This window comes from Ips typographus, linkage group LG1, assembly GCF_016097725.1.
Source record: "Ips typographus isolate SLU linkage group LG1, UJ_Ityp_2.0, whole genome shotgun sequence".
Taxonomy (NCBI): Eukaryota; Metazoa; Arthropoda; class Insecta; order Coleoptera; family Curculionidae; genus Ips; species Ips typographus.
In genome coordinates, this window is record NC_138422.1 from 23,772,886 (window position 1) to 23,782,538 (window position 9,653).

General features: G+C 36.9%; 1 pseudogene; it reads right to left on the bottom strand.

Moving 5' to 3' along the window:
* Window positions 1–536: 536 nt before the first annotated feature.
* LOC145728000 (toll-like receptor Tollo pseudogene) lies at window positions 537–7,885 on the bottom strand (annotated as a pseudogene).
* Between the last annotated feature and the right edge of the window lie 1,768 nt (window positions 7,886–9,653).

Below are 9,653 nucleotides of genomic sequence, written 5' to 3' on the forward strand. Positions count from 1 at the left end.
TAACTTCCTAAACAGATATATCAGCTATCGGAAGTGGGAAATTACATACCCCAAAAAACGGATGGCTAGGGAAAAAAAAACGAGAAATGTTAGTTATATTTAATTTTTCCAATATGGACACAAAAACCTAGTGTTAATTCAATAGACCCCCAGTCCTAATCCAATTTCGAATTGAAACAATTTCAATTTTTTCAGGCAATAATCCCCAATTTTTTTGTACAAAACAACAAACGGCTTTTTGCTTTGATGACAAAAGCCGTTAGAGCAACAAAAAATGTATTTCAACTGAATAACATAACATTAAAAATATCCTAAACCTAAGGATTTACCTAATTTGATGTGCCTCTCTCTGACTTTTAAAAGTATTTATTGTCCCTATCTATTTGGTTCAAAAGGATCCCGTTTTACCAAAGGAATGCCTTAGAATGGGATTTCTACCTGGTCTGAGTCACAATAGATCTAAAAGGGCAGCTCTAATTAACCGTGGTTGTGTGTGATTCCGGCTTTACAGGCAATAAAACTCCAACGAAGCGAGATCAATTTTAAAAAAAGTTTTTATTCATAAATTATTATTTAATGTACAGTGTCCAACAGTCTTTAAATGTATATTAAATACTATGTACAACCTAAAATTAGTGACTAATAAGCGCTTTTTAAAAAGTTTTGTAATAGTACTTTAGAAGGATATAATTTAATTATATACAAAATGTACAATTACAGTCAAATTAATACGTAAAATTTTGCGCAAATACATTTTATAAGTAAAAAACAGCCTTTTATTAAATTTACCACTCACCGTTATCACATTTTTAAACGAAATAAGTCCGAGACTGAGGAGGAGCGTCTGGAATTGTGGAGTAAACGTGATGGGGCCCCGGATACTGCGAGTACTGAGGAGGCCGACCATCAATAGAAACGTAGCTGTGGTTTAGCTGTTCCGAAGCGCTGCTACCCTCATCCTCTGTGCTTCGATTTGACTCACCCCCTGATACGTAAGTACTCTGTGTAGGAGTTGGAGTCAATGTGGTACCATTATGAACCCCAGGCATTGGTTGGTACTTATACCAAGTGTCTGTATGGGGAGTGGTGGTGTATCTAGTGTTGGGCTTGCAACGGATTTCTGCCGCCCCATTGGGGTGGAGGATTTTGCCTCTAGAGGCGTTGTGGATGACGTCAGGCATGGAAAAACGCAACTTTTCCCAGAATCGCCTCTCTCCCCATCTGGTGATAGTTGCGGCCCTCAGTAAAGCTCTTAATTCAGGGTCCATTGGTTCTAAAGGGTCGCCACTAAGTATGCAAACCAGTTTATGGCGGAATGTGGTCCTTAGGGCAGCTTGCAGCGCCGCTCTGAACTCAGGTTTAGTCCACTCAGTGCAGATTAAAGATGGGGAAACCACAAACAAGATTCTGCGTGAAGCATCTGCCGCCCCCACTATAGCGTCCGCCCCACTAACTAGATGCAAATCTCTATAGTGCAAACAAAGAGTATGTCCTAAAGTTTCTAGTTCTGAGGCAATGACTCTGCAAAGATCTTCATCCTTGTGACTGTAAACCATGTAACAGTCATACATATGATCTTGATCGTCACTAACAGTTGTACTAGTGTCCTGGAAAATTCTGACGCCATATTTAGAATGTGCCCACAATCGGACTTCTTGTCTAAACACGAACATTATGGCAACGATCAAACACACCACGATCACGCTCACTAAAGTGGCGGCTAAAAGGGGCACGTAACCGTCCCCTAAGTGGGGCGCCACCATTTCGCGTTGTACAGCCGACGTGGCCACGGTATTGTCCAAGTCCTCGCACTTGTTTAGAGCTTCCGACACGGTTTCACCCCCGCCAGAGCACAACATTTTCGAAGGGTCTCCTCCAGAGGAGCGCAACCACGAGTTCACTTTACTCAAAGACGCGCAGTCGCACGACCACTTATTACCATCCAAAGACACGGACACTGCCTGCAATTTCCATGGAGTAAAGTCCACGATCTCGTTCTGGTCCAGTTTTAACACCTCCAAGTTGTGCATGTTTCGGAAAGTTTGGTTTCCCACGTAAGTTAACTTGTTGTGGTCCAAGTAAAGCTCGTTAACGTTTTCCAGTTGATCGAATTCAAACCCACGCAGCTCGTCCAGTTCATTCCCTTCCATGTGGAGCACTCTGAGAGACTTAGCACCGTTAAAAGTGCGGTTGTGCAGTGCTTTTACGTTACTATTGTTCAAATATAGGACTTCAAGCTTCTTTTTGCCAATAAAAACGTGGCTGCCAAGCTCCCCTAAGTCATTACCATCCAAGTAAATTTCTGTTGCATCCATAGGAATTTTTTCAGGGACTTCCTTGTAACCGGCATTACTGCAATCCACCACGTTTGAGGTCCAGGTGTGGTCGTGATAGCAAGAACACCGGTCTGGGCAGGTCATTTCACAGTCACAAGCATCAAAGTCACAACAGTGGCATAAGGCAAAACAATGAGTTTGGTAAGGGCATAAAAAGTTTGAGGGTTTGAGTCTCTGAAGTGGTTGAGGAGGACTTCCACGGGCATGCGCCAGCTCACAAGTAACATCATCCAAATCCAAAACTTGCGGATATTGTCTCAAGTTGCTCAAATGGTTGATTCTTAGCAACCACTCCATCTTGCAGTCACAGTAAAAAGGATTGTTTCCAATATAAAATTGGGGCAAATCCTTATCGTCACTTACAGGTGTTAAATTCAAAGCTGCAAGGTCTAAATATCGAATTTTGTTGCCGTACAAAACAACTTTCTCCAAATTCTTTTTGTGTGTGAAAGCGTTGGGGGCTACTGACGTAATTCGGTTGTGCTGCAAGTATAAAGTTTCCACACTGTCAGGTATTGAGTTTTCTTGAATTTGTGTGATCAAATTGAAACTCACGTCAAGCATTTTGATTTTCAGGCTATTGCGCACATCAAAGTAGTTACTTAACTCTGGAATTTCGTTACCGTGCATATCCAACCACTCCAAACCCACTGGTAAATGACTAAAATCAAACCATAAAAGCTTATTAGAGGACACATTAAGCCACACTAAGCTCTGTAAATTAGTAAAAACGCCACTAATGTCTGTTAGTTCGTTAGCGTCCAGTCTGATGGCTTTCAAAGTAGGATTACTGGCAAAAGCACTTTGTTCCACAAACTTAATACGATTTGAAGCTAAGTTCAAGACTTGTAGAGACGGTAAAGTGGAAAATGCGTCCCTAGACACGTTCACAATGTGATTATCTACCAATCTCAACCCGTACAACAAGTCCAATCCTTCAAATGAGTTATTCATTACACTTTCAATCAAATTCTTGCCCAAATCCAAGGTTTTCAGGAATCGTAACTGTCCAATTCCTTGAGGGACACCACCGAGAAGATTTCCATTCAGTCCCAAGTCTTGCAAGTTGGTAACATTTTCGAAAGCTTTAGGGTGAATGTTTTCAATCTCATTTTGGTCGAGTAAAAGCTGGTTTAGGGCGTACAATCCAGCAAAGTGGAAGGCTTCAATGCGGCTGATTTTGTTGTGGGTTAAAGTGAGGGCGTGCAAATTTTTCAATTCGCCAAAAGCGCCCTCAGCAATTATGTTGATTGAGTTGTGCTCCAAGTTAAGGATTTGCAGAGTATACAAGTCGTGAAATAGAGCGCTATCAATGCGGGTTAGTTGGTTGTGTCCTAAGTTTAGCACAACCAGTCTGACTAAACCCGAAAAAGTGTCTCGATTGACCCAGTTACTAGTTAGTTCATTGTGAGATAAGTCCAGCACTCTTAATTGGTCTAAACCTTCCAAAAGTCCAGGTGCTAGCACACTTAGGGAATTATTCTGCAGGTATAAGTGACTTAGTTCTCTTGATGACTGAAATAACTCAGGTGGCATAGCCACTAGAAAGTTGCTGGACAAATTTAAAGTTTTCATAGCGTTAAGTCCAACAAATGACCTGTCTCCCAAAGTGCTAACTGCATTGTCTTGCAAGTGCAACTCTTCTAAACTTCTCAGAGCACTAAACCCATTATCTGGCAAGGCAATCACTTCATTTCCACTTAAATCCAGCACTTCCAAACCGTTTACACAAGCTCTACCAGGTTCCAGAGGTCCTTTGCCCCAATCAGAAAATCCTAGACTTTGAATGTCCTGAAGTTTATTCCCAGTCAAGTTTAAACTGGTTAAACTGTACAAAGGGCAGAATAACTCTCGTGGTGTTTTCCAAATATTGTTGTCACCCAGGTCTAAGCTTTTCAGTTCGCTGAGTCCACGAAAACTTTCAGAGTGGAGCTCCAAAGTCATGGAGGACCATTCAGAATTGCGAGAGCGTAGTGATAGAGTTTTGAGGTGGTGCAAACCGGCTAAAGCGCTAACAGGAACGTTACGTATTTTGCAGTTTTCAATTTTCAAATGGTGCAATTTACGTAAAGCGCTTAAGAAACCATGTTTTGAGTTATCTAGGGTGGACTCAAAAAATAGAGCGTCATTGCATTCGAGTTTCAGTGTGGTGACTTGATCGATTTGGATTTGAGTTAAGTTTCCCACAACTAATTCCGCACCACTTATAGTCCGAATTTGGCAGTAGAGTTGAGGTTCTTCTTCAGTGGCTTGCCATTCGCATCCCGAAGGGAGGACGTCAAAACTTGTCAAACTCCGGGCACTAACACTAGCAATCACTAACAGGAACACAACACTAAAACGTAACATTGTGATTTTCGAAAAGTTTTTAGTGTTTACACGTACATCACAACGAAACGACACGATCTCGGCGAAGTTAAAGTCGTGAACCGAACGTGCTTCACAATTCCACGTTCGCTGTTAAACTGAAGAAGCGGGACAGGACAGGCAGACTGTTGCATATACGGCGGGACTGTAACCACGCCCCCTTTGTCCCCCACCGTCGTCTCACTTTGAGCTTTCAGCTGGTTAGACTCGCTGTGAATGGATGATGTCACGTGGAGTTTTGATAATGTTAACAATGTGCAAAGTGGTTCCCCCCCGCGGTCCTCTTTATGTGTATTGCCGATTGTCTCTCTGGTTTTTTGCTTGTTTTTTTTACTGGTTTATTGCCAATTTTCACTATTTTTATTGCCATGTTTTTTTATCTATTTATTGAACAATAACAACAACACATCTAATGTGAACGATCTATGCAAAAGCACGTCATTTGACAGATTTTTTTTGTGTTTCTTTTTGCTTTTTCTTCTTTTTGTGTTTATTGTATGGTTTTATTTTGTATAGGTTAATTTACAGTTGCAATAGTTCTGTAATTTCTCGCCAACAATATAATGAAATCATTCTACTCACCTGAGTGCACAAAATGCACAAAACCAAAATGCAATGTTTTGATGCCAACTGTCAGTGAGGATGACAATCAGAAGACTTACTTTGTTTACGTTCAAGATTAGCTGTAATTGGTCTATTTCATATTGCACGCTGAAGATTGTCTGTGATTGGTCTATTTCATATCGCACAGTTGCGGAAAGTCTAGGATTCTGTATTCGTTCAACCGCTGGCAATTGCCTTATACTTATCCGTTCTCTAAACTGTTAAGGAATGAACCAATATCCCTGTAGGAGTAGAAAAAATTAGTTACACACACATTTGAGTCTCTACTTATTCCTGTAACATTTTTTCGATTATGTTTGACCTTTCTTTAGAAAATTAACCATTTAGCACTTAAATTCCTGGTTTCCCCTAAGTAAATTTAATGAAAACGTCCAAAGGAAATAACTTGATAAACATTGATCTGATTTTAAGAGAATCTGTTTTTATAGTATTCACTTAATAAAATAAGAATATTACGCAGAAATCTGTTTAAAAATGTAATAATTGTATTTTAAGAATGTATGCAAAGAACCACTTATAATAACTAAAGGATTTCTCAATCAATAAAAAGTAAAAAGTATTCCTACTGGAAAAGGTTGTAGTTAACGATTTGTTTCAGGGAAATTTGGTTTTTTACCTATAAATTAGTTAACAGAAAAGCTTAAAGGTCCTGTACAAGTCTTTTTAGGACACTATACAGTTAATATACATTTTATTTGCAAACATAAATCACATTTTAAGAAAACCTTTTTCTTGTCGCTTTAACAATCCTATTATGTGGTAAATAGATTCATCAGTTCTGCCACGCAATCTCAGTATTATAAGCCTAAAAAGTATCTAAATTAAATTTAAAAAAAATTTAATTAAATAAATAATAAAATAATGATAATAATAAAATAATAATATAATAATTTAAGTCCTTTAAGTTGTGTTTTCTTAATAGTGTTTCGATTATTGCTAAACTTACTACCCTATTATAAACTATAGCGTGACTGTAGTTATTTATAGGAATAATTACAATATTTGTGTGTTATATTTTTCGTCGAGGATTAAGATTTGTTTACTAGTTTGAAAGTCAAAACAGGCTTTTGCAATCTTGATTCCTCATCACGATAAAATGATTACCTATTTCTGTTTTTTGTATGCCTCTATTTGTACATTTGTTATTTAGGAATAAAAAGTGTTAGAGGAAAATACATCCAGTAATGATAAAACATGCATTGATAGAAGGTTATTAAGTTAGTTTTAAGTTTAGTTAAGTAAAATAACATCACAACACAAATAACATGTGTCATAAGGTTAGTATTTGTAATTTGTATAATTCAATGTATCAATTTTTTTGTCTGTATAAGAATCTACCAGAAACTTGATGGTTTGGTTGGTCCTACCACGTTCTACCTGATTCTCTCGCCTGGTATACAGTCATCAGACCAATACAAATTTGAAACTAATATTTAGCACATTAATTACAATACAATCTGTAGAACAAATAGGAATTTGGACTTATTTAGACCATAGCAAGCAGACTTAAATGTGCAACAAACATTATCAGAATCGCGGAAATTACGTTTAAATTGTAGCAAATAAACAAGATAGCAACCTCGACTTGATCATGTTAATAGATTCAAACATACTATTCTTTCATTCATAAATTACACAATACACATTCTCACAAATGTTGTTATTTACACACGTACTTACATGGGAAAAATCACGACTTTGTTGAATATATAAATGTATTCAAATTTGCCCACGTTAACTTTAAAAGACTGAAATCGTGCTAATTTAAATCCATGTGTTAAACATAATTATGCACGCAGATAAATTTAACTGTAATTGATTACCTCACGCTGTACTTTTGTATAAACAGACAATTTAGAAAGATTCATAAACGTCAAATATGTATTTAAAAACATATCTTTACTTATCGGATTTCAATCTATTAAAGGCGGACGCTTTACATATCTAAATTAAGTATAATAAGGGAAAATAAAGAAGAAAACCTCTTGAGAGAGCTTCTGCATACATCCACTTGTGAATAATCGTGAATTCTAGAATGTTATATCACAAATTATGTTCCTACCTAGGTAAAACAAAACCAATGTTTTAGTGTTCTTAGTACAAATACGTATACAGGTGTGATAAAAAAAAAACGTGTAACGGACAGAGAAACATTGATAATTGCATGCGCAAAACAGACAAAAAATTTGAAAGTTTGAAAAGTTTAACTGCTAAACAGCTTAACGAATATTAATTCATTTTATTCAAAAATGAATGCAGGAACTAAAAACACCTATTCACGGAAATTAATAGGAATGGTCCATGTAACTAATGTAATCGATGAATTCAGATAGACACTGACAACATTGTCACGAAGTTTTCGCCTTACTAGACAGTTTATTGGGCTTTCTGTCTTTGACTCGCCTGTGCAATTAGCAATAGGGTTTCTCTGTCAATTACACGGTTATCCTATTAATTACTGGGAATCATAAAAACCACAAAAATTGTAAATTTAGAAATACAAACAAAAAGGACAATGTGTACAGAATATTTTTGGACAAACGCAAAAAAGGTGGTCTTTCTGACTCTTTTGTATTCTGTTAAAACCACTGTTTTACACCAGCTGTTAAATAAAGACCAAAAAACTCAGATTTCAAGTAAGTTAGACATGTTAGACTTGCAATTTTCAAGTCAAAAAGATGCTATCTCTGAAGATACTTGTAACTACTTTCTTCTTGCTCTGACGCTCTTTGTGAATATACTTGCAACTACTTTTTTCTTCTTATACTACGAGTATAATATAAGTATAAGAAGATATCCTGTTGTCGGCTCGCTGATGTATGCTAGTCTCACTTGGTCCACTCTATATTTATGTGATCACGCCAATATCTTATTTTTTTCTTCCTTATCTCACTATGTCCTCCATCTTGCATGCCTGCTTGTATGTCACTGTTTCTCACTTTGTCTCTGAGTGTATTCTCTGCGATGGTTCTTAAGGTTTTCATTTTTGCTATTCTGAGGATGCTTGTCAGCTCTAGTGTACCCTGTTCGCTGTTGTTGTTATTGTCACAGTCTTGTTGTTGTTGTTGTTAAATAGTTCCCTGTTCGCTGTTGTCACACTGGGTATAATCTCGTTCATGATGAGGTTAAAAAGAAATGGGCTGAGAATATCACCTTGTTTTGTTGTGGAAGATACACAAAAAAGATGTTCCACTTAGACTCACACTTTTTCTTGCAGGCTTAACATAAACACAAAATCACTTGTCTCACATGTCGTCTTGATCTTTTTTGCTCTAGTATCAAAATACTTAAAATTCTGAGACATAATTTGTCATTAATTATGCCAGAGTAGCCATATAGTGCATGTGAAAAGAAGCAGACTTCTTCTGGTTAATTAAGTCCTTAATTTTCTTATTAAACTAAAGATGGTCTTTGTAAGCAAAATCTCTAAAGAAAAACGATAACCGTTAAAACTGAGCTAAGAAAATTGAAATGCAAATTGAAGGCATAGTATTGAGCCGTACACCATCATGGACAAGAATCGCGATTCGTTATCATTGCATGTTTAGCGAGAAGATCGAAATCGTCCGCGTGTAAAAACGTCCGATTCACGTTTTGACGTCCCGGGGCTTTCGAAAAACATAATTGAATACGATTTATCATTTTATTACCTAGGCAGGTTGAAGGTGGATTTTTTCCTGTTGCACCTTCGCTGTCGTGTTTTTTTCTTCAGTCGGATTAGCGTCCGTCCGTTTTGATGTGGTGTATTTGCTTTCTTGTTGCATTGCAAACTTTGACGCTTTCAGATAGTCTTTATGTAAATGCTTTAAAAGTTGCAGATCACTTTGAAAATTGACGAAACAGATACATACGGTGCCATCTCTGGGTCCGACCGATATAGACTGTCGTAACTTGGTAATATCGATTAGTCACTCTTCCTTATTGTGAGATTTCTGACTGTTAGGTGGATTAGTTCCAACTGTTTTTCTCAGGTTTAGGTAACTTTAACATTACACTAATCAAACACAAAATATAAATTATTATTATTATAACTTTAGTTGGAAGTCATTAAGGTGAAAATGGGCGGCGTTGTCAATGTTATAGAGTCCATATTTCTACAAAATTTAGCTTTTTGTACATAATTTAAGATTTTGTTAATGCTTTTTTTGCTTTTTTCTTCGTTTTGTGCTTATTTACTGCTATTTTTGTATGGTTTAACTAGTTTTCTACAAAACAAGCTTTTCAAGTTTTTAAAAATAAACTAAACTAATAACTGCTTTGACAAAAAATTGCTATATTAAGATATTGAAGGCTTCTGAACGACAAAAACATGTTGCAAAATGTATC